This window comes from Schistocerca serialis, chromosome 2 (assembly GCF_023864345.2).
Source record: "Schistocerca serialis cubense isolate TAMUIC-IGC-003099 chromosome 2, iqSchSeri2.2, whole genome shotgun sequence".
NCBI classification, from domain to species: domain Eukaryota; kingdom Metazoa; phylum Arthropoda; class Insecta; order Orthoptera; family Acrididae; genus Schistocerca; species Schistocerca serialis.
In genome coordinates this window covers 925,155,702-925,182,231 of record NC_064639.1, presented here as the reverse complement: position 1 = coordinate 925,182,231, position 26,530 = coordinate 925,155,702, and the positions used below count along the sequence as shown (strand labels likewise).

At 47.2% G+C, this 26,530-nt stretch overlaps 1 non-coding gene across 1 annotated transcript; it reads left to right on the top strand.

The window, feature by feature from the left end:
* The first annotated feature begins 6,116 nt into the window (after positions 1–6,116).
* Trnas-cga (transfer RNA serine (anticodon CGA)) lies at positions 6,117–6,191 on the top strand. The gene has a single exon. It is a non-coding gene; the product is annotated as a tRNA-Ser (tRNA).
* The last annotated feature ends 20,339 nt before the right edge of the window (positions 6,192–26,530 follow it).

Below are 26,530 nucleotides of genomic sequence, written 5' to 3'. Positions count from 1 at the left end.
ATCTTGTCGGGAGTCGTGCGTGTGAGAAAAGCCAATATCTGACGCACCAAGTACCAAACGTCCTTTGCCGACCCGCATTCGAAACGATGTTCATCTGTGTCAATCACTTGGCATGTGGCACACAAGGGTGAATCAGCGAGGTGGATGTGATGTAGGCGGGACTGGCACAACTGTTTCCCATTAACAGTTACGTACCATGCAGATTGCACGTCAGTATCAAGGGTGATGGCATTCACTGCCTGCCACACAGCGCGCAACTTTTTAGTGAGGTATTTGCTTTCAATCACATTCGGCGTCCTGTTCATTTGCATGACAGCATACATCGCCCTCGTCGTCATCAAGCGTGTGGGTAGTAGTGCGGTGCGGATGTACGAGGGCAGTTCAATAAGTAATGCAACACATTTTTTTTCTCGGCCAATTTTGGTTGAAAAAACCGGAAATTTCTTGTGGAATATTATCAAACGTTCCCGCTTCGTCTCGTATAGTTTCATTGACTTCCGACAGGTGGCAGCGCTGTACGGAGCTGTTAAAATGGGCGTCTGTAACGGATGTGCGTTGCAAACAACGGGCAGTGATCGAGTTTCTTTTGGCGGAAAACCAGGGCATCTCAGATATTCATAGGCGCTTGCAGAATGTCTACGGTGATCTGGCAGTGGACAAAAGCACGGTGAGTCGTTGGGCAAAGCGTGTGTCATCATCGCCGCAAGTTCAAGCAAGACTGTCTGATCTCCCGCGTGCGGGCCGGCCGTGCACAGCTGTGACTCCTGCAATGGCGGAGCGTGCGAACACACTCGTTCGAGATGATCGACGGATCACCATCAAACAACTCAGTGCTCAACTTGACATCTCTGTTGGTAGTGCTGTCACAATTGTTCACCAGTTGGGATATTCAAAGGTTTGTTCCCGCTGGGTCCCTCGTTGTCTAACCGAACACCATAAAGAGCAAAGGAGAACCATCTGTGCGGAATTGCTTGCTCGTCATGTGGCTGAGGGTGACAATTTCTTGTCAAAGATTGTTACAGGCGATGAAACATGGGTTCATCACTTCGAACCTGAAACGAAACGGCAATCAATGGAGTGGCGCCACACCCACTCCCCTACCAAGAAAAAGTTTAAAGTCATACCCTCAGCCGGTAAAGTCATGGTTACAGTCTTCTGGGACGCTGAAGGGGTTATTCTGTTCGATGTCCTTCCCCACGGTCAAACGATAAACTCTGAAGTGTATTGTGCTACTCTTCAGAAATTGAAGAAACGACTTCAGCGTGTTCGTAGGCACAAAAATCTGAACGAACTTCTCCTTCTTCATGACAACGCAAGACCTCACACAAGTCTTCGCACCCGAGAGGAGCTCACAAAACTTCAGTGGACTGTTCTTCCTCATGCACCCTACAGCCCCGATCTCGCACCGTCGGATTTCCATATGTTTGGCCCAATGAAGGACGCAATCCGTGGGACGCACTACGCGGATGATGAAGAAGTTATTGATGCAGTACGACGTTGGCTCCGACATCGACCAGTGGAATAGTACCGTGCAGGCATACAGGCCCTCATTTCAAGGTGGCGTAAGGCCGTAGCATTGAATGGAGATTACGTTGAAAAATAGCGTTGTGTAGCTAAAAGATTGGGGAATAACCTGGTGTATTTCAATGCTGAATAAAACAACCCCTGTTTCAGAAAAAAAATGTGTTGCATTACTTATTGAACTGCCCTCGTAGCTTAATTCAAGGAAGAATTGGCTAATGTAGAAGAAAGGTGCTGGGATGTCCGATATCATCACAGGGGGTGCGAGTGAGATTGGTCGTAAGGCTTCCAGTAAGAGAACTTGTGAGGCACGTCGGACTTCGTCGCCACAGTTGCAGGTGACAGCTGACGAACAGGCCCTTCGCTCTGTTCTGAACATCACAAAGGCCTAAACCCAATCTGCTCCTCGGGAGGGTTAGGGACTCGTAACGAATCTTAAATAACATGCCCGTATTAAGAAAGGATCCCAAAACCGCGAACATGCGATGAGCCAGGGTAGGTGGTATCCGGAGTATCTGTGCAAAATGGGGGATACGTGACGCCAAATAGACGTTAGCATATCGTGTCCGTTGCAGGACGTCTAGATGTCTCAGACGGTGGTCACTTATTCCTGCTCTCATCTGATTCAATAAACGCCTGTAGTTAAGGGCTGTCGAACGCTTCATGACAGATGTGAAATCAATGCCTAGACAGCGGATTGTGTCACTGATCCGTAGCGATGCGACGCTCTCGTCGGGTAGGCCTCTGCCTAAAGACAGGGCGTGTGATTTATGGAGATTGACATGGTTCCCTGATGCCGCGCCATAGGTCGCCACCCACGCCAGTGCTTCACGAACATCGTCATTATGGCGAAGTAGGAGTACCAGATCATCCGAATAGGCAGTGCAGCAAAAAGTGTGTCCACCAAGGGACATCCCAGTCAGGCGATGTCGGAGGCCGCAGAGGAGTGGTTCCAAGACGAGGGCGTACAATATCGCCGAAAGAGGGCAGCCTTGTCGCACCGATCGCTGGATCTGTATCGGCGGCGTGAGACGGCCATTATATAACATCTTGGACGACGCGCCGCGTAGGAGACGCATCAGTACATTAACTACGACGTCCGGATACCCCATGTGTCGCAGTACCTCCATCAAAAATGTGTGGTCGACTCTGTCAAGGGCTTGGCTAAAGTCGAGTGAGGCCAAAACTCCTGGCAGTTGGCGAGCTTTGGCTAGCGCGATCATATCTCTATATCGGCACAAAGCAGTGCGAATATTATGGTCACCACCTAACGGTGCCTGGTCCTGCGACACGACACATCGTACTGATCGCTTTAGGCGTGCCGCCAGAAGCCGGGTGAAAATATTCAAGTCACTGTTGAGTAGGGTCAAGGGCCGATAGTCACTGATCCTGGATACGCCTCGTGGTTTGTGTATGGGCACAATCAGTCCTTCTAGGAAAGCACCAGGGATCTGCGTCGTGGGAGACATAAGATCGCGGCAAATATCAGTCCATGCTGGTGACAGCAATTGTTGATATGTCTGGTAAAATTCCAGAGGAAGGCCATCAGGTCCTGGGGACTTATGAGCAGCCTCAGCATATCCCCCCCCCCCCCCCCCCCCCTCCGACAGCGGCAGCGGATTTGACTGCAGATGTAACGGAAAAGGAAATCATTGTAGCATCAATGATTTCCTCTTCCGTTACATCTGCAGTAAAATCCGCTGCCGCTGTCGGATAGATCGTGCCATAAGTGAATTGAGAGGCTTCGGCGATCACCTCTAGGGGATGTCGATGTTCCGAGTACAGCCTAGTGTAGTGAGCATGAAGGGCGTTTCCTATGTCGCGCTGGGTATCAAGGCGTCGTCCGTCTTCCGTCGTGACAGCTTGGATCAGTCTCTTGCGTCGGCGCCGTCGTTCTGCAATGACGTGGTACATGGACGGTTCCACCTGGGCCACTCTGTCTTGAGTGCGCTCTCTGACGATCGCACCCTCAAGGTGGCAACGTGTTAATCTGATTATCTGTGGCTTGGCACGGTTCACCGTCACCTGCCGTGCAGGTGAGTACGGCAGTGTTGTACAGTCCCTTAATGTGCTGTAGTAAAAGTCCATCGTATGTCTCTTCCATGCTGCAACATCTCGGCCGTAGCCTATCAAGGTCTTCCGGAGGGCTAGTTTGGCGCAGAGTAACCACCACGACAGTGTAGACCGGCAGGTGCCACGCCGGCGGCTACAAGAGTCCCACGTGTTCTCTATAAGGCGGCGGCATTCCTGAGAAGCTAGGTGGGCGACGTTCAACTTCCAAGGACCACGGCTGTGCCATACCGTCTGGCGGCCGAGGGTAATAGCGCAGATGTAGGCCTCGTGGTCAGAAAAAGCTGTGGGCCAAACTTCGGCAGCTCTTGTCCCCACAGCTATGGAGCGCGAGATGTAAATCCGGTCGATGCGGCTGGAGGAATGGCTGGTGTAGTGAGTAAATCCGGGCCGATTGCCACAAACATGTTCCCACGAGTCCACCAATTGAAGATTATTTATAGTTGTCGTAAGTTCTGCGCAGGGAGAATGATGTGGTAACGGATCCTACAGTTGAAGTCCCCTCCGATTATCAAGGCGTCCTGACGTCCCATAAAGAGGGGCGTGATTGTATGAGCGAAAAAGGTGGATCGCTCGCGACGCCGACCAGATCCTGACGGTGCATAGATGTTAATAAGTTTGACTCCTTGGATAGTAAGAGCCATGCCTCTGGCGTCAGGGAGATACTCGACGTCTTCTGCGGATATATCTTCGCGGAGGAGGATCGCCACACCACTTCCATTGGCAGACGCCTGTGAGACCCAAGTCTTGTAGCCATAGGGTTCCTTGAAGTCTGCGACATACACCTCTTGAAAGAGCGCAATGTCGATGTCTGCTGCGTTGAGTAGATCCTGTAGCATCGCTAGTTTATGTCGGGCACGTATGTTGTTGATGTTAATCGTCGCTAGACGGTATGTTTGGTCATCCAGATCGGCAACTGGGTTGTGTAGGAGGCCAGGTGTGGGCGGCAGGGGCGGCCCCACAGAGGCTGACGGTACAGTCGTAGTCACTGTGGTTGGTCGGTGCCGGGTACAGCCGAGGGAGCATTTCTGCCTTCGGCATCCTCCTGGTGCTGCGGCTCATCCTCGACATCATCCGCCCAAGAATCAGATGCAGCAATTGGTAACTGTTGATTAGTGCTGTCAGTAGAGCGCTTCCGCGCATGTTCAGTAGCAGAAGTGATGTTGTCAGACCGATGCTCAGAAATTGTATCCGCCGTAGCATCGTGATGGGAAGGGTGAGTTGTGGTGGTAGAGTCCTGAGTGTCGTCCGACGCCGGATGTTCGTCCGGGTCACACATCCGAAGCAGGCAATCATCGGATGGCGTATGGCGCCGTTTCTTGCGTTTTCGAGGGTGACCGTTGTTTCCGGACATGTTGTTCTGTGTCAGAGTGCGGGCGACAACCATCTGATGCTGTCTCCATTGGTAGGAAGGTAGAGGTCGGGACAATTGCCGTTTCTACTTCCATCTTCTCTTTAGGCTCGTCTTGGTGGCACAATTGATCACCGTCTTGAGGCAAGTCTGCCGATGACGTAGTAGATGGGGATATGCTGTCCGCCACACTGTCATCGACCACTGACTGCAATATGGTGTTACGATCCTGGCCAGGAGCAGCAGCCGCTGCATACGTGATGGGGAGTGAAGTAGGCGTCGCCGGGGATGGAACTCCACCAACCGGTGTCTGAGTGACTCGGCGTTGAATGCAGGCCGATCGGACATGTCCTTCCTGGCCACAGCCGGCGCAAGTACGCGGTTGTCCGCCGTACATGACAATGGCTCTGCAGCCGCCAATTACTAAATAGGATGGCACATGCTTCTTCAGTTCAATCTTAATTTAAGACGGGGTACGTCTCAAACGTTTGCCATTTTTCAGCCAAGTGGCTTAAAACGTTGCCGTACGGTTTGAAAGCTGTCACCACAACATCTGGCGGGACTTCGAATGGCAGCTCGAAGACCCTCAGAGTGCGAAGGCCTAATCCAGCGTGGTCGATCGTGACAGTTCCTAAGTGACCATCAGAATGCTTAAATTTAAGTCCATGAGCGTGTCGACACACAACATCAGTGCACGCATTTTCATTGATCAGTTTTATGTAGACGACACTTTGTGTTACAGAAAAGTGGATCCCAATGATGTCATGAGGTGCAATATGAAGTTCTTCCCGGATGAAACGTTCAATGTCAAGTGCTCGAGGTCTTGCGTAGTCCGCTTAAAATGTGATCTTAATTGTGGACTTGCGATACGAGTGCGCCATGGCACTACCGAGACACGAACGCGTGACACTCGCCGCAGCGGAAGGTAAACAGTAAACACGCGCGCGCGGTGCGCTAACAGGAGGACATAGGCACGACGACCTTGCCCCACCGCTGCTAACAGCGGACTTCACAACTGAGCTACCCAAGCACGACTCACGCCCCGTCCTCACAGCTTTACTTCTGCTAGTACCTCGTCTCCTACCTTCCAAACTTAACAGAAGCTCTACCAACTGAGGAAGGTAGGAGACGAGGTACTGGCAGAAGTAAAGCTGTGAGGACGGGGCGTGAGTCGTGCTTGGGTAGCTCAGTTGGTAGAGCACTTGCCCGCGAAAGGCAAAGGTCCCGAGTTCAAGTCTCGGCCCGGCACACAGTTGTAATTTGCCAGGAAGTTTCATATCAGCGCACACTCCGCTGCAGAGTGGAAATCTCATTCTGGTAACTCGAAGCTGTCAGAATTTCAAAATGTGAACAAGATCTTAACGATACTGGCCAACAAAGAAAAATTCCACTGCTGAGACATTAATGAGCGAGTAACTTATAATTTCGCCTGTGCTTTGCTTGAAAACGCACCAAGTAAGATATCTGACATTAAGAGCAACAACGACGTAATATGGAAGTAAGTCTAACGCCAAATGTATAAAATAATTATTTATTACGAAAACTCACAGACATATGATCTAAATACCGTACTATATGTTGCAAAGTGCTTGAAAATGGCCTTTGGGCCGAAATAGACCTGTAGCCAATGAAAATAAAGTCACAATAATAACAACTGCTGCACGTAGCAGCGTTTTGGCTTAATGTACACGTACGGAAAAGTTGTCGGTCTTCGTTTAGGAGAGATTATATAAGCTCTCCAGATAAAAAATTTGCCACCCCAGTGCGTATGCACAGCTGAATTGTTAAGCCTTTACAGATGACGCAGCACATACCTCAACCACTTGCGCGCTGCCTCTACGTGAGCATAAGACGGTAGCAATCAGTGAGACATTTATATTTCAGGCGGACATTAGCGTATCACTAGGTAAGTGTAGGGATGTGACACAGTGGCAAAAAGGGGCAATCGTGTTTGGCCGCGTGTGAAGTTGCTGGGTTTGTTGGTGCTTCGTGGTGGGCTATTCAGTGAGTCTAAGAGTAGTGGTGTAGAGCTTATAGAAAGCAACACGCTTTTCTCTATTAACACATTATTAAAAAAAGGATTTAAATTCAGTTATGAATATAGAAGAGCGCGAAAATAGAGAAGTTAAACCTGATAACACATGCTCACTCGTGTAAACTGTGACAATTTGAACGAACGCTCACCAGTCCAGTTGGGATACGCACTTTCAGTAACTCTCATTATAATTTTTAATTACTATAGATGGTAATGGTTCGAAAGATACAGTACATTATTTCAATGAGAAAATCTGTTAACCAGTTTTCAACCGTTATAAAACCGAAACGTTCTGGGGGATTAAAACTGTGTGCTGACACGATGCTGACTCGAACCTAGGACCTTTTTCTTTCGCAGGCAAGTGCTCTGTCCACTGCGGTATCCAGGCATCCCTGACCATCGACCCTCACAACGCTATTCCATCTAGCATCTTCTGTCCTACTCCCCAATCTTCTTGGAACTAATCAGTCCACATATTTTTCGGAACGTACAAAATAACAGCCGGCCGGGGTGGCCTAGCGGTTCTAGGCGCTACAGTCTGGAACCCCGCGACCGCTAGGGGACTGATGAGCTCAGAAGTTAAGTCCCATAGTGCTCAGAGCCATTTGAACCAGTTTTTTGAACTAAATTTGATTCATGGGACGCCTCGTAATTCTGACGTCACACCTGTTTGCTGTCATGAGAACGACGTCGCAAACTATTAGAATAAAAGAAACAGACCCCTTTGTAGGTGGTCAGCAGCGCATTTGTGGTGAGAGGTTTGGCACGCTTTCGACGGGTGTTGCAAGCAGGTTCGAATCCTGCCTCGGCATGGATGTTTGTGATGTCCTTAGGTTAGTTAGGTTTAACTAGTTCTAAGTTCTAGGGGACTAATGCCCTCAGCAGTTGAGTCCCATAGTGCTCAGAGCCATTTGAACCATTTTTTTTTGTTGCAAGCAGACGTCTAACGGCTACAGCTGTGGCTATTTTTTAAAGAGGGTATTTCTTTCTTCTCCTGCCGTGAAGGTGGCAACACTGATTTCTTATTTTAGTTTTAATTTCTTAATCGTCATTGGATCACCTTACAATGATACAGATTTGCCATGGTAATGCATTGATGATAAATATATTTTACGGACTATTAGACGGTATGGACTATAGGACGCACCTTAATTTTTAAGCAGTTCTTTTAAAAAATAACGTTGTTACTATTTTTATATTAGATTGGAAAGCCGGACTAAAAAAAAAGTTCTTCGTTTTCAAACCGAACTGACCCTTCAAATCCCTTTTAATTTTGGCCATTTTGCATTCAGTCGTCTATTTGCACATTTCATTTACGTCAGTTCTTTACTAGCCCGCGAATCGCCAATGGTTTTTTCTATTGGTGGAGGGCCGAAATGCCGCTCGGCTGCTCTTTTTCCACGTCCTTCTGCATATGCTATTATTTTCAATATGTAGCCCGCATCATATGGATACCTTTTATTTTTTTCCATTACGAAACAGCTAACAACAAAAATATTGTACTTTTACTGATAACACAAATCACTTTCAATTCAAGATCATTGGCACCGTAGACTGCATCATAAGCTAGACTGTGTTCTGCGTTTGTGATGGTGGGACGGGAAAGAAATGGTTCAAATGGCACTCAGCACTATGGGACTTAACATCTGAGGTCGTTAGTCCCCTAGAACTTAGTTCTACTTAAACCTAACTAACCTGAAGACAACACACACATTCATGCCCGAGGCAGGATTCGGACCTGCGACCGTAGCGGTCGCGCGGTTCCAGACTGAAGCGCCTAGAACCGCTCGGCCATACCCGGCTAGCAAGCGTGTGAATTCCCGCAACTCACGTTCGTCGCATTTGTGCGCTTCTGCTGCCAGTTGAATCCAATGTTGCCAGATAGAGACAAATTTCCCGCAGCAACGAATATATGGCCACTTTTTAAGAATTTTAAATCAAAAGCACAAATAAATAAACGTTACCGAAGCTTTTGTTTGTTATGTATGAAGCCAAGACCCCATCAATAACGAAATGGCCCTCTGGACTTACAACCTTGGACAACCAATGACCACATGATGACCATATCCATGGGACTTGTGGACTTTCTGTTCTTCTTATTAGTGGGGGCACTTAATTATATCATTTCAAAAAACTGTAACTGGATGTTGAACTGCAGAAACCGCCGGTATTTCTCGTCTACATTGGCGTGCAGAACTTCAGAATGAGAATAACTTTCGCATGATGTTTTACTGCCAAGGAACATAGCTCTGTGAAACTTGAACCATATAATGAAAGAACTGCTACTGTACAGTACAGAAAGCAACTGAAAGAAATACGCAGTGAGACGAACACAACTGAGACGTTTATTCAAAGACAAGAATTACGCCAAAGTCATCGCGATTGATGATGTTCCCCTAGACCAGCGGGCTCCGCATGCGGCCCGAATGGGTGTTCGTGCGTCCCACGATTCTCGATACTTACAGAGACAGCAATATTTTAAGATGTGCTTAATTTCAATTGACTTTAGTGAATTTGACCATGGGCTAAGCAAAGTTTGCCGCTTATCTCGGAGACAGACTGGTGTGTGGTGCGGCCACTGCTCGGTTCATAGAAGCGAGAGGGGGAAGATTTCATAGCTTGTCTTCCAGTGATGACGACTCGCGAGCGTGGACAACTCGCACCGATTAGTGCCATGGCATAAATGTCAAACGAAAGTGTCATGGATTCGTGAATGCGCATTACAGAGGCGGCCATCTTCAAATGTGATGTGTCAGTACATGGTTGTAGCAAGTAATATGAAATCAAATTAAGGCTGTTGTATTACAATGCAACGATTAAAAGAAAAATGCCATTCAGAATATTTAGTGTCTCATATTGGAATTCCTGTTATTAATTTATTTAACATACTAATTTATGTAGGTTACTAATTAACAGTATCATCGGTAGGAGAAGGTGTCGTAAAGTGTCCAGGACGGGAAAAGTAGCCACACAGCAGCGTTGCTGCATGCCTAGAAGTGGTTACTACAGTTCTCATATTCAACACCATTGTTGTCAATAAGACTGACAGGGAGCTTGTTCCGTAATTTTTAGTAAAAACTTTTTTGACTGTGTGTCATCTGTTGTACGCTAAATAAATTACAATGTATTATTCTTGCTACCTTACTTGTGTATACTTTACCTATGCATCGAGTTGAAACAACGTCTTCTGACCTGCAGTTGTGGTTCCTTGTCATTTATGTCAGTCTGATAGTTTCTTTTATGGATCACTAATGCTGACACGACGTCCGATCGAGAATAGTGCTCACACTACTCGTCCGGTAAAGTGGCCAAGGCGGTTTTTACACAAGTACGAGTTACTTCTACAAATTTCCGAACGGGAGTTAAAGTCGAGAGAGAAGAAATAAAAACTCTGAGGTTTCCGGATGACATTGTAATTCTGTCAGAGACAGTGAAAGGTGGCTACACTGAGCCACAGCGCCAGAGATTGCGCCAAAGAGTTTTATTCCGCCGCCTCCACTGGCAGTGCTTGTCGAGATGTGGCAGTAGTCAGTGCTTGTTGAGAAGTAGTAGGAGTCAAGTCGTTGTTGAGATGTCGTCGTAGTGAGTGCTTGTGCAGATCTTGCTGAGAGGATATTGATAGCTGTGCTATTTGTGGCCATGTTGTATGCAGTTGTTTGATGGGCTAGACAGCAGATGTTGTTCGAATGGAGATATTGTAATGATCAGAGTGCTTTTCGTCAATATATATGAAGGTAAAAAAAAATCCTTTTTTTTTCATTATGTCTTAAACAATGCCTCGTCACAGGTTCAGTCAACAAAGCATCTGGCTCGTGTTCTTGTATTAGAGTGTAATTCTGGTTTTCTTGCGCAATTATAGTATTTCTATTTTTTAAATTACTTCAGTATAAATGGTATTTAAAATTTCTTGTCTTATTGAAGAAGAACCGTGCCAGATGTGTACGTTGAATCACACTTCCAAACACAGAACAGTTACACTTGTGCTTTGGTTTCGTACGTTTTATAGTTGCTGGGGACCTAATTAATTGTGTTAACGGAAATTTTCTTTCATTCTTTGTTGTTATTCTATGCAGTCAGATTGCGTACTAAAACTAGTCAGGGCCAACCGTTTACGAGACTTCGTAATCGGACAGACAACTACTAAAAGTTAAAAGTATTTGCATTTCATATTTATATAATTAAGCCCCCATGCACGTGGTCTTTTTTTTTTTTTTTTTTTTTACCTTCATATATATTGACGAAAAGCACTCTGATCATTACAATATCTCCATTCGAACAACATCTGCTGTCTAGCCCATCAAACAACTGCATACAACATGGCCACAAATAGCACAGCTATCAATATCCTCTCAGCAAGATCTGCACAAGCACTCACTACGACGACATCTCAACAACGACTTGACTCCTACTACTTCTCAACAAGCACTGACTACTGCCACATCTCGACAAGCACTGCCAGTGGAGGCGGCGGAATAAAACTCTTTGGCGCAATATCTGGCGCTGTGGCTCAGTGTAGCCACCTTTCAACAGTAAAGGTCTTGGAAGAGCAGTTGAACGGAATGGATAGTGTGTTGAAAGGAGGATTTAAGATGAACATTAACAAAACCAAAACAAGGATAATGCAATGTAGTCGAATTAAATCAGGCGATGATAAGGGAATTACTGTAGGACAACTCGGGTCGCGTAAGCATGTTTCACCACACCATGAAACCATGGTTATTCATAGATGCTTATCATTGGCACATTTTATCAGATTGGGAAATAAGATTTGCTATTTGGGCAGCAAACTAAATGATGAAGATCGAAGTAGAAAGGATATAAAATGTAGGCTGGCAATGGGAGAAAAAGTGTTTCTGAAGAAGAGAGGTTTGTTAATATGGAATATAGATATCAGTATTAGGAAATCTTTTCTGAAAGTATTTGTATGGAGTGTAGTCATGTATGGAAGTGAAACATGGGCGATAAACAATTTAGACAAGAAGAGAATAGAAGCTTTGGAAATGTGCTAAAGAAGAATGCTGAGGTTAGAGGGGCAGATCATGTAACCAAAGAGAAGGTACTGAACAGAATTGAAGAGAAAGAAATTTGTGGCATAACTTGACTAAAAGAAGGGACCGGTTGACACAGACATTCTGAGACACAAGGGATCACCAGTTTAGTACTGGAGGGAAGCTAGGAGGGTAAAACTCGTTGAGGAAGACCAAGAGATGAATACAGTAAGTGCATTCAGTAGGATGTAAGTCGCGCGGTGTGGCCGCGCGGTTCGAGGCGCCATGCACGGATTTTTGGCCCCTCCTGCCGGACGTTCGAGTCCTCCCTCGGGCATGGGTGTGTGTATGTTGTTCTTAGCATAAGTTAGTTTAAGAAGTGTGTAAGTTTTGGGACCGATGACCTCAGCAGTTTGGTCCCTTAGGGACCGACGCACATTTGAACATTTGAAGGATGTAGGTTGCAGTAGGTATTTTGAGATGAACAGGCTTGCACAGAATAGAGTAGCATGGAGAACTGCGTTAAACAAGTCTTCGGGCTGAAGTCCACAACAACATTACAAAAAACACGCATTGTAATACAGCAGATGAAACTGACTTCTAAACCCTTTTATATATATAGCTACCATCCTGCATTCTATCCATTTGTGGTAATTTTGAATACAGTATTTTATATTACTTAGAATCGTCTGTTTTATATGTAGGCTAATACAAAAGTTCGATTGGAAACGGTCTGCTGTAGCCACTTAGATTTCTTTCAGATACTAGGGTGAATATACCTAGAAAATAGGCCCTGAAATCAGAGAAACGAACATGTGATCATGTTGTGATGGCACTGCCCGAAATATCTGTTTAGGTACGGCAAATTGGTCGTTGAGATAAGCGTTCAGAAAGTGCATGTAGTTGCTATACACAATTTTCTTTATCACTTAAATGCATTTGGCGTGATATGTTACAATATGTAGATTCAAAATGTGTCAGTGGTAAGCGTCTATGAATAACCATGTTTCCATAGCTTGGGGAAACATGCTTACGCGGTCCGAGTTGTCCTACAGTGTCAGCACAGTATTGGCTCTTGAGCAAAAATGTTTGACGACCATTGTCCTAGACCATAGGTTCCTAGCAAAATTTTTACGAGGACCCCCTCATCGAGCATGATTCGTATTTTGTCATACCACAGAATCAAGTACCTAAAAAACCAAATTAATAGTCTTTTCATACGTTTTCTATTTTTGGTACTTAGAAAAAAAATTGACATTCATTACTGAAAAAATATTTAGCTTAAAACTTTTTCAATTTATCCATCATTGTTATTGTTAAATTTTGATTACTGCTCAAAATCTTTGTCTTCAAATCTGGGTGTTTAGTGTAACAAACTCCTTAAAAAAAATAAAAATTGAGTGTGAACTGAAAATGACAGGAAAAAATTAAAACTGAGTGTATTGGTCTTTCAAGTGTACTACACTTGAGACTGCATGGAGTAGACATTTGTAAAAAATAAGAAAATACTAATTTCATACAAGGTATTATTTATTTGAACCACTTTTTAACCAACGGTCCATTTTTAACTACTTGAATTGTAGCTTCCGCGAAAAACAACACTTTACAAACACTACTGTTTTAATACAGAAAATTGAATATGTAAACAACACGGTCTGTGAAAGCACTGGCAATAAACTAACAATGGCCGATTGTCATCTGAATTGCGAGTTTCCGTGTAAAGCGACTGTCAGTTGTCAACTGCAAAGAGGCAGCGCGCACAGTCTAACGGTATGCAGCAGAACTATTTGCCTCTATCTAATTCTAGTTTTGCGCTAGAGTGTGCTAGTGTCAGTTGGCTGTAGGAAGACGCTAGACGCAGAAGTTAGCGTTCGCTAAAGCTCTGCTCATGCAGGAAGCGGCCAAAACAAAAAATCTGTTATCATACGAAATATATTTAATGTATTTTTTATTCTAATAGCACCTCGCGGACCCCTCTGGCATAGCTCGCGGACCCCTCTGGCATAGCTCGCGGACCCCTGGGGGTCCGCGGACCACCTGTTGGGAACCACTGTCCTAGACATTACAAGCGGCTGGGCATGGTTCTTAATAGCGTATGTGATCACCACAGACGTTCGGATACGGATCCTCTACACCTCCCGTAAACTCAATCCTCCTCACCCGCTGGTCTCTCCCATCATCTCCCGCCCCCATCCGCTGCCGCGACTGTATTTCCACGTCCCACCTGCTCTCCATTTCTCCACTCTCCATACCCTCTTGCAAGGTGGCTTCCGCCAGCTCCTCCTCCCTGATGATGCCCTCCTCCCCTCCATCTATCCCTCCTATCAACTTTGATCCTCCCACTTCCTGTGTCCTTTCCTTAGGGCACCCTCTCTCCCTTCTCTCTCCTTCCCTCCATCCTCCCTTCCTCCCCCTCCTCCCCCGGGCTTCCCCACCCCCTGCTACCTTCATTCCTCCGCCCCCTAACACCCCTGCCATTGGCATCTCTGCTCTCCTCTCCCTCTCCTCCACCGCCTTCCTCCCCTCTAGGCAGGTCCCCGGACTCGCACACGCTAAGTGCACATTCGCGCGCTGGAGATCATCGCCATCAGTTTAGTGTCAGTGCCGTCGTGATTTTGATTTAGTGTTTTTCGCCGCCACGCTCCTCGTTCACTTGTACGGTCTCGTTCGTCAGTGTTTGTGTGCAGTGCCACCAGTGTTTTTGTGTGTTTTCGTCGAGTGTGAATGGCTTCATGTTTTTTATTTATCGTATCTCCTGTTTTTTAACCTCCGATTTGTTACTTTTCTGTCTCATTTTTTTCTATTATTGTAATTCTTGTGGCTGCAGAACGGAGTAGATGTAATCCGCTGCCAGCCCGCCTTTGTATAAGGTGTACAAATCACAATAAAGGAAAAAAAAACACAGACGTTAATGCGTACTCTGCAACGTACTGCCACGCTGGCCGGAGACTGGAAAGAAGTCCTTCTTGTAGGGCGTCCCATTCCTCCACCATATCGCCATCCCATCTCACAAGTGCTCGAAGGGTTTTGCATCGGGCGAACATGCAGGCCAGTCCATTCGCCGAATATCCTCTCGTTCCGAAAGTTCCTCCATTCGCACTGTTCGGATCGGTCGCGCATTTTCATCCATTAAGAATGAAGTCAGCGCTGAATGCACACTGAAAAGACGATCAGGGGGACGGAGTACAGTGTCACAATGGCTTTGACGAATGAGTGTATAGTTTTCAAAGATCTGGAAGTAGGTACATGTCACCGCCAGACACCACACTTGCTAGATGGTAGCCTTTAAATCGGCCGCGGTCCCTTAGTATACGTCGGACCCGCGTCTCGCCACTATCAGTGAGTGCAGACCGAGCGCCGCCACACGGCAGGTCTAGAGAGACTTCCTAGCACTCGCCCAGTTGTACAACCGACTTTGCTAGCGATGGTTCACTGACAAAATACGCTCTCATTTGCCGAGATGATAGGTAGCATAGCCTTCAGCTACGTCATTTGCTACGACCTAGCAATGCGCCATTACCAGTTACTATTGATACTGAATCATGTACCGTCAAGAGCGACGTTCACCATTAACGGATTAAAGTTATGTATTCCACCAGCTACGTCCGTTTTTTCTAAATTCTAATTTCCTTGTCCTGTTCCAGACCTCACGCCAGCCTGCATGAGCTAAACGCGTGCCTATCGGCCTCCTCTAGTAACACGGTGTTGGCTCTCCTGCCAACCAAAACAACCATTATGCCTCCGCACGCCGTAACAATTGGTCTGTCAAAACGATCATGTTAGACAATGCTCCAAGGTGCATTCATTATGTTTTCCCACCTCTCGCCGTGTGACGGTACTTCTAGCACTGTTGAACATAAACGGTTTGGTGGTCCACGTGATATGATGTTGCTCAGGCGTACTGACCTAATCTTTGAACGAAGCACAATCACTAGGCAGCATTGTTGTGACACGCTACTACTTTCCCATGCGTGTTTTTTCATGTGTTCGCAACTGGATCTTCCTGCGCAAGTGGAGGACCTTTTGGAGTGAGAGGATATTCGGCAAAAGAACTAGCCAGCCTGTTCTACCCCCACCCCTTTACCCCGCCCACTCCACCCCACTCCCCTACACCCGAGGACTTGAGGGATGCATTGGGGAGACGTATTTCAGCCCGTCCACATGCACCAACGACCATCCAGCAGGTCTTTGTAAAGGATGGATTGCTGTCCATGGTGATCACACATCCTATTAAGAACATATCATGTCTTTTGTAATATCCAGGAGACCATCATAAATCTGGCGACTTCTGTGTAATTGTTGTCTTTGAATAAACGTGTCATTTCTGTCAGTCTCATTACATATACCTCTAAATTAGCTTCAGTATTGAACTGTAGCAGTTCACAGTGATTGACTCTGCCGTCGATTCTCGAGAGAATATTTTATACATTGTGAATGAAAACATCCACAAAACTGGTGTAATATTTACAATATTTATTATTTATTTCACAAACCGGTTTTCGGCAGTTATGCCACCATTAGATACGAAGATAAATAGTCGTATGTTGTGCTGTAAAACTTTGTAGGAACAAACGTTTTAAACTGGTGCATCTACAAAAAAATCTTCATTTCCAGAGATGAAAAATGTTGATGTTGGATTCAGGAATAAAGGAAGAGGAGTTATCTCAGAGTAAATGCGACGTAAGATTATTTAACTAAGGTTTTTATGTCGTCTCGTTTGGAAACAAGGAGAGGATGCTGTTTCGTGGCTGGTATCCTCTTTCTATAACACAAACTGCACACATATATTAACTGACTTCTTTATTTATAAGAATGGAAAATTACTTATATCAGGGTTGTGTTGTGGTACAAGCTCTTCTGTATAGCCCATGCTAGCCTCACTGCTAGTGAAGTACAAAGTCCACTACATACACTATTAGGGTTGTTACATGCTGCCTGTCTCTGAGTTAGTGGCAGAGGTAATTGCTATTGTAAATCCTGATAGACTGCGACTGATGACACTGGAACTTACTCATTGTGACAGACTCGAACAGACTCAAACTAACTGGCCCTCCGGTCTGCGGCGGCGATCTGAATACTGGCGACCAAGAGGGCGTTGGCAGCGCGTTTCCTGCGAGTCTGCTGTTGGCCTCCATCTATCTTGTCACAACCTCTATGCCGTATGGTGTGCTTGAGCCAGTTTACACCAGCACAAGGATAAAATATGTGACACATTAACTACTGAAGTAGGTACAAATTACAAAATTGGACAATAAGCATTAGTGACATGTCCCAAGGATGGGATAGAACAAAATAATCTTCTCTTTAATGGGTCCTAAATTACAGACTGGTAACATATACTTGTGAGATTAAGCAGCTGCGATTATACATAGACTAATTTTGTACCAAGACAAGAAAAATTATAGTACTTGAAATGAAAGACAATGGGTGTGTGAGTAAGAGGGGTAATTTAAAACACGGCCTGAATGGGATTATGAGCAGTATCTGCAGTTAGAAGTGGTGAGTAAAGGAATTGTGTTTGGTCATTCAGTACTAAGCTTGGGCAGGTGGATATATCTTTATTAATATCCATTGATTGAAGATATCTTCCTTCCTTTATGGATATGATTTGATAGTTCATGTTGCACATTGCAATTATGGTGTTCTTTAAGCAAGTGGTCCGCAAAAGTGGAAATTTTGGAAAAGGAGCGCCATAGTTACAAGATGCAACATGAACTATCAAATCATATCCATAAAGGAAGGAAGACAAGACATCTTCAAATAATGGAAATTAATAAATACATAGCCATCTGCCCAAACATAGTACTGGATAACCAAATGCAATTCCTTTACTTCTAAACACAGATACTGCTCATAAACCCATCGAGGGCATGTTGTTAATTAACCCTCTTAATCATATGCCCCATTGTCCTTTATTTCAGTTACTATAATTTCTCTTCTCATGATAAAAAAATACTCTTTTTATAATCACAACGCCTTCACTTACCTGCTTAATCTCACTAGCATATGTTATCAGTTTGTAATTTAGGACCTATTAAAGTCAAGATTATTTTGTTCAGTCACAACCTTGGAACATGTTACCAAAGTTTATTGTTAAATTCATTTTCCTCTATGAGCAATTGTTGTAATTTCTATACAGTACAGTAGATAATGTGTCACATATTTTATTTTAGTTAAATAATCTTACATCGCATTTACATTGAAATAATTCCTCTCGTTTTATTTTTCTTGACTGAAAATGGAGGTACTCTGTAGACACACTAGATTAAAATCCTTGACCCTACAAAATTTCACAGCACTGTGTATTTATCATCGTGCCTGATGATGGCATAACGGCTGTAAACCGTTCTACCAAACAAACAATACATATTGTAGAACATTACACTAGTGTCGTGTGTGTTTTAATTCGCAACGTAGCACTTCGTTCTACGTGTGATCCAAGTTTCATCGAGCTATGTTGCAGACCTTTGTAGTAGGTGACTTCTCTGCGGTTACAATGTTCTGGCACAACCACAAGCGCCGGAAGGAAGAGGAAGAACCCAGGACCAGAGAAAGTGAGAAAACGTCAGCCAATAGCCTGCTGACAAGGACCGCACCACGACACAAGCGCCCCCTGCAAGAAGTGAATATAAGTGCCGCTCCTGCCAGCCTCGGTAACCCAGGCGATCATTGTAGGCAAAACCACCCCTTCCTTCCATCTCCTTGATTTTTATCTCAGCATCTATGTCCATCCTATTAACCTTACCCCCACCCTCAAGTACCTTGGCGTCACCCTTGACCGTCGCCTCTCCTGAACCCCCCACCTCCGAACAATCCAAGCCAAGGCACACTCCTGACTCCGCCTCCTCAAGCTCCTTTCTGGCTGCACACGGGTTCTGGACCCCTCCGTAGTCCTCCACACCTATAAATCCCTCATCCGCCCCATCCTCTGTTATGCCCATCTTGCCTGGATCTCTGTCCCTCCAGCCTTCTACAAGTCCCTTCAAATCCTGGAACGCCATGCGCTCCGCCTCGCCTATCGCATCCGCCTCCCTTCCCCCACACGGATCCTCTACAACTTAATCCCTTTCCCGCACCTCTTCCTCTTCCTTGAACAGATACGGATCCTTTACACCTCCCGTAAACTTGATCCCCCTTACTCGCTTGTCTCTCCCATCCTTTCCCACCCCCGTCCACTGCCACACCTGTACAGCTGCATCCCACCCGCTCTCCATCTTACCACACTCCATACCCTTGCCCAAGGTGGCTTCTGTCAACTTCCCCTCCCTGATGATGCCCTCGTCCCCTCCCTCTACCCCTCCTACCAGCTTTGATCCTCCCCTTCCTCCTCATGTGTTTTTCCTCCAGGACACCCTCTTTCCCTTCTCTCCTTCCTCACTTCCTCCCCCTCCTCCTCCCCTCCCCTCCCCAAGCTTCCACACCCCCATACACTCTCCCCTCCCCCTCCTTTCTTCTCTCCCACTGGCATCTTCTCCCCCAGTCCCTCCTTCCCTCACCTCTTCCCTCTGGCAGGCCCCCAGCTTTTTCGTGTGCACAGTATGTTTTTAGTGCGCTGGAGATCGTCGCCACTGTGCTAGTGTTTCTCTTCCCAACAGTTCATCAGTGTCTCTCCTTCAGTGCTCTTCCGTTCACATATGAAACTCTGAGCCTCCGTTGTGTACAGTGTTGAACGTTTTTATACAAACAGCGCATCCGTGAACGCCTTCATTTATTTTAATATGTATGTCCCCTGTTTTTATCCTGCATGTATGTTTGTTTAATGTGTCTTCCTGTTTTATGTATGTTTTTTCTGTGGCCGAAGAGCGGCATAGGTGTGCCACTGCCGGTCTGACTTTATGTAAAGGTGTAAAAATTACAGTAAAGAAAACAAAACGAAACAAAAACCGCCTCGGTCGGACATTAGTGCTCAGATCGGTTCAGTATGCGGACATTAGCGCTAGGATATCAGATTGTCATCAAGTGCTTAGTTGGCCTTCGTCTATAGCGAAGAATATTACTGTTTGCATGTTACTTGCGGCACCGATGTAACTCCAAAGTTAAGTATTGTCAGTCTGCTTTATAAAAATGAAACAATTAATGTTATTTGTTTGAATTGTTGTATAGCATTCCGAGAACTTAGCATCCTTTATACGCCCTATAAGCGACGAGTGGACAAGATCGAGCACACAACACACCTGTCCTTTACTTTCCAGATGTTTGAGGCCACGTTGCACAAATCCGAGTGCTGGGCACGGCTTAAAACGGCCGGACAGCCGCTCCGTCGGCGCCAGTGCGCCCGTGAGACCTCGGCGCCTCTAAGACAGCCGGGCGGGCCTGATTAAAATTCACTACGAGCAGTCGCGCCCCGCGGAGCACCGCTCAATTAGTGCCGCACTCAGTCAGGGGGCCTCGCGGGGGGTCGATCCCGCGCCCTCGGACACGCAGCTGCCGCCTAATTTCCCGCGTCGCCTTACATCACGGCCGCGCCGTCGCCGACGTCGCTTTATTACTGCGTGTCCCGGCCGTATGAGACACACTGCGGTTCCTGTCCGGGCGCGGTGCCGGGAGAGGCGGAATCCTGAGCGGCCTTCGTTAGGCTGTCACTGCTGCGTTACGCCCGAGTGATTTAGGGCGCAGGTGACCCTTCCCTTGCCTTTCACGCACTCCATTCGAATATGCTAAACACGCATTTGCGGCTGGCGTGTGCAAACGCGGATACATTTGCAAATAGTGTATCAGCCAGCAAATGCCGCTGCAAGATTGTGTTGCTCGTACTACGAGGGTAATCCCAAAAGTAAGGTCTCCTACTTTATTATAAGTATTTAGACCTGTTTATTTCTACAATAGTTTACATCAGTTTATAGCTTGAACATTTAGCTATTTTTCGACGTAATCACCATTTCTGTCGATGCATTTTTGTAGACTCTGTGGCAGTTTTTGTATGCCCATGGCATACCAACTCGCCGCCATGCTTTTCAGAAACTTATGAACCTGTTCTTTCACCTCGTCGTCGGAGCTGAATCGCTTTCCGGTCAAATGTTCTCCTAACCTAGGGAACAGGTGATAGTCACTGAGCGCCAAGTCATGACTATAGGGTGGGTGCGTGACTATGTTCCACTGAAACTGTTGCAGGAGAGCAACGGTTTGCCGAGCGATGTGTGGGCGAGCGTTGTCATGGAGAATGTGTACGTCCTTTACTCAACATTCTTCTTCTCCGGTTCTGATTTGCCCGTTTGAGTTTTTTCAGAGTCTCACAGTACCTGTCAGCGTTAATTTTAGTGCCAGCGATTCAGCTCCGACGACCAGGTGAAAGAAGAGGTTCATAACGTTCTGAACAGCATGACGGCGAGCTGGTATCACATGGGCATACAAAAACTGCCACAGCGCCTACAAAACTGCATCGACAGAAATGGTGATTATTTTAGAAAATAGCTAAATGTTCAAGCTGTAAACTGATGTACACCATTGCAGAAATAAACAGGTCTATGTACTTATAAAAAAATAGGAGACCTTACTTTGGAGATTACCCTCGTATAATTTACAAAGCTCATGACACGAAGGGCCTAATAGAAGACCTTCACTCATGTGAAGGTAAACTGCAACACTTGGGCCGGCCGGAGTGGCCGAGCGGTTCTAGGCGCTACAGTCTGGAACCGCGCGATCGCTACGGTCGATTTTCTCTGCCTCGTGATGACTGGGTGTTGTGTGACGTCCTTAGGTTAGTTAGGTTTACGTAGTTCTAAGTTCTAGCGGACGGATGACCATAGCTGTTAAGTCCCATAGTGCTCAGAGCCATTTGAACTATTTTTGCAACACTTGGAACTGGCTTCTCGCTGTCAAACACATAGAGAAAAACTGGAAGTATTGTCTCAGAAATTGATTAAAAATTGCTCCAATCGAACAGTTCCGACCATTTATTTTGGGAGGTTTCCATTGGCCGTAAGGCAGGTGTCACAACTGGAAGTCCCGTCCCAGTTGTGAACCACTCTCCCCCACCCCCCTTCCCTTTACACCACTGCCAGCTTGCCATGACATTGGTCATACGGCAGATATCATAACTTGAAGTCCCGTCACAACTGGGACCATCGGCCGACCCCCCTCTCCCTTTCCACCACTACCAGCTTGTCTTGTCCTGAAGGGGAAGGAAGAGTCTGATTAACTTCTTGTAAGACTGCTCCACATCCTCTATAAATTCTTTAAATAACGTAATTTTCTCTTTTAGCAGTAACTGCTTTTATCTCGCTATTTCAGTTTCGGCTCAAATGCATTGCCAAGCATAAAATTTCACGTCATATAACGGCATTTAAATAAGACGAATCTGCTCATGACATTGCTAACAGCCATATACACTGAAGAGCCAAAGAAACTGGTGCACCTGCCTAATATCGTGTAGGGCCCCCACGAGTACGCAGCACTGATGCAACACGACGTGGCGTGGGCTCGACTAATGTCTGAAGTTGTGCTGGAGGCATATGACACAATGAATCCGTAAGAGTACGAGAGTGTGGGGATCTCTTCTGAACAGCACGTTGCAAGACATCTCGGATATGCTCACTAATGTTCATGTCGGGGAGTTTGGTAGCCAGCGTAAGTGTTTAAACTTAGAAGAATGTTTCTGGCCAGCTACCCGTGGTCTAGGGGCAGTGCGGCTCTCGCAGCCGAGCGAAGCAGACGTGCGGTGTGTGCTCTCCGCTGTCAAAGACAGCCCGCGCGCCTTGTTTACTTTCTTCGGCCGACACTAACGTGACGCCGTAGCGCTACAAGACCATGGCAAACCAATACAGAAGATCAACCTTGAAATTCACATTTCGGAACGACTTTACCCGACCAAAGGCGCTCGAAGTCGAACGCTTTTTAAAAGAGGAAGCCAAGATCCCGGCTGCCGACATTGTCGGCATTCATTTTTCGATCGTCAGTAGCACGATCTACGTAAAGCTCATAAACGAAACTACATGCGACAAGGTGCTTCGTGAGATGAAACAAGAACTCCGCTTCTGCCACGCAGATGGCAATGTTGGCAACGTCGAGGTTGGCCATGCCGCAATGGGACTGCGGACTATCCGCATATTCGAACTTCCATTTGAACTCCCGGCGGCAGAAGTTGTAGCGGCGCTCCGCCCCTACGGCACGGTACACGAACACGTGGCTGAAAAATGGACCCAGTTTAAGACGTATCCCGTACTCAATGGAGTACGCCAAGTGCGCATAGATCTCCAACGACACGTGCCATCCTATCTACAGATAGGAGGATGCCGGGCCATAGTTATTTATGACGGCCAGCCGAAGACGTGTTCCGGATGCGGCAAAGAAGGACACCTTCGTTCCGAGTGCCTCCAGCGTCGGATCACACAACTCCCACCGAAGGACGTTGCACCACCAGCGGCGAAGACTGTTCTACCCGTGACTTACGCGGCGGCGCTCACGACGTTCTCCACGCAACAGACACGACCGACCGCTTCAGCGGTACTAGAATCACTTTCCACGGACAAAAACCTGGATGATCCGCCGACCTGGCCAGTGGTGGAAAATAGTACTACGACTCTGGAGCTACCGAACGCGACAGACATTGACGCCGGCAAGATGGCAATTGATTCCCTTATTGTACCGACCGAAGCGTTTGTTCCGGCGGAGCGTGAGTCAGTGCCGTCTTCTGACAATGAAGGCCATGTACGGAAACAGCGATCACCGAAACGCCGAAAGCGCCGTCGTCGGACCGTGTCGTAACACAGCGGTTCGCATTCGGCCGGGGAAGAACAACTGACCCCTCAAGAAGCCAGCCGCGAAGCTGGGGCTGTTTCCACTGACTCCAACCTTGCAGAACAGACAGAAAAACATGCAGCTTTCGAACATCAGCCCATTGACAGAAACAGTGAGCAGCGGGAAGGTACCGGTGCAGGCAGCGAAGTCGCCCGGTCCCTTACTACCAAACATTCCGAGGCTATGGAACACGAACAGACATCCGCGCCCGCTTCGTGGGCCGAGGACGTCGAGACACAAGATCCCGACCCGCGGCCCACTGAGGCGCCGCCGGATCATGCAGCATAAACAGCACAGGAAGGACCGCGTTTGGCGGGGGGTGACATTACTTCCGATGTTCGCTTCTCTCAAACTTCAACATGGATAACCTCGCCCAAACAACGCGTTGCCAGGCTTACCGCCTGGCGACAATGAATATCAACATGATCAGTTCTCCTGTCAAGATCCAACTTTTGAAAGAAACCATACGAGCCATGGGAGTTGACTTTGCTTTCCTACAAGAAGTGAAAACGACTGCACTCCCGCACTTTTACGGTTACGCCACACATGTGACGCCCGGTAGCCCTGCAGACACCGGAGTGGCGATATTAGTGCGTGAAGGTATTGAAGTTACCGACGTCACGTTTCTTCCCTCCGCGCGAGGAATAGCATTTACGGCACTCAACACCCGTTTCATTAATGTTTACGCGCCGTCGGGTACCACAAGACGTCACGACCGCGCCAGATTCTACTCCACAGATGTCGCTCCCCTTTTCCTTGGACGATACGACCACAGCGTCTTCGCCGGCGATTTTAATTGCGTACTTCATCCCAAGGACCAAATCCCACATTACATGCCTTGTCCGGAACTGGGTGCGATGATCCAAGAACTTCACTTTTGCGATACGTGGGAAAAAGTCCACGGTAACCGCTCTGGCCACACTCATCTTACCAGTCATTCGGCCAGCCGACTTGACCGCATATATGTGTCACAAGATCTCACACAAGGTGTGGTGGACGCCGAATTATGGCCTCAAGCCTATTCCGATCACAGTGCCTATATCTGCACTATACACCTACGCCCCCAACAAGTCTGGCGCAGCAATGGCTTTTGGAAGCTCAACGTAACTCATCTCCAGGACCTGGATTGCCGTCGGCAAGTTGCAGCAACGTGGACTGACTGTGAACGCCGACACCCACGATACACCTCGACCCTGGAGTGGTGGCTCCTCTGTGCCAAACCAGCAATCCGTAGGACACTTATGCGATATGGCAAGGACGTGACTGCGTGGCATCGACAGACCCTCGATTTTTACTACGCGGCACTCAGGGACCTCGACGCCTTACCCCCTTCCCCGGAGAGACAACATGACCAAAGCAGAATGAAGGCTCACATACTATCATTGACGAAGCGTCGACTAGAAGGTGCAGTAGTCCGCTCGCGACGGCACGACCGAACGGTTGCAGAGGAACCCACTATGCACCACGTTGTGGCGGATAAGCGCCGACAACGTCAACATTTAATCACACAACTCAGGACACACGACGGTCGCTTATGTACGACCCAAGCAACCATAGTAAAGGCGGTGGAGGATCATTTTCGTCATCTTTACAAGGAAAGAACCGTCATTGACGAGGCCACTACTGAAGTGTTACAGCAGATAATACGTACTATCGACGAGGCTACCGTGAATGCACTAACAGAGGAAATCTCACTCGAAGAAGTCGAAGACGCCGTGGACAAAGGTGCGGCCAATAAATCTCCTGGACCTGATGGATTGCCCATCGAATTCTACCGGACTTTCCGTGACCTCATGATGCCTCGCTGGGTTATAATGTTCCGCGAACTTATGTCTCCAGACTGTGTTGTGCCGCCAGCGTTTGTAGAAGGTCTCCTCATACCAGTACACAAGCCAGGTGGAGGGCTATCGATTAACGACTATCGGCCGCTTACAATGTTGAACGCCGATTACAAGATTTTCACCAGGATTATGGCGAGCCGTATTAAGACGACTTTGCCGATGATCCTCGCTCCAGAACAGACGTCGCAGGGGGGAGAAGCCAACATACACACGGCCACCGGTGACTGCAGGGACTTAATAGCGATCGCTTCTGCGTGCCGTCTGAGAGCGGCGATCGTCTCCGTCGATTTCAACCGCGCCTTTGATAGAGTGCACCAAAACTTCCTCCTACGAGTGATGGACTGTATGGGATTCCCCCCGGGCCTCATCGACACCCTACGGCGTCTTTGGACCGCAGCCAGCTCACACGTCCAGGTCAATGGAAGGATGGTAGGACCAGTACCCATTAAGAGGTCTCTACGACAGGGTTGTCCCCTTTCTACCTACCTTTATGCAATCGCACTCGAGCCACTCCTAAGGGGCCTTAACCACCGCCTATCTGGTATCACGCTGCGGGACGTCACCTTTCGCTATAGGACATACGCTGACGACCTGCTACTGCTGGTTCGTTCCAATGACGAAGTTCAAAGCGTACTAACCTGGATTGAGCGATACGGACAGGCCGCAGGCAGTCTTCTGAACATCAACAAGTCGGCGGCGTTGGACATTGGGCGTGGTCTCGGACCGGAAGCCCTCGCTCCCCTCCCACCAGTTTCTGATCTGCGATATTTGGGCATCACGTTCAAGAAAGATGTACGTCAAACAGCTGCAGCAAACTACCGACGGTTATTACAGATCATACGCGCAATGGTGCGACAGAACCTGCTCCGGGACTTGAATCAGCTACAACGTGTTGAATACTTGAACCTCCACGTAGCTTCCAAACTCAACCACGTGGCACAGGTCCTCCCACTACCGCTGCAGATAGGTCGCCGGCTTCAGGCGGCCT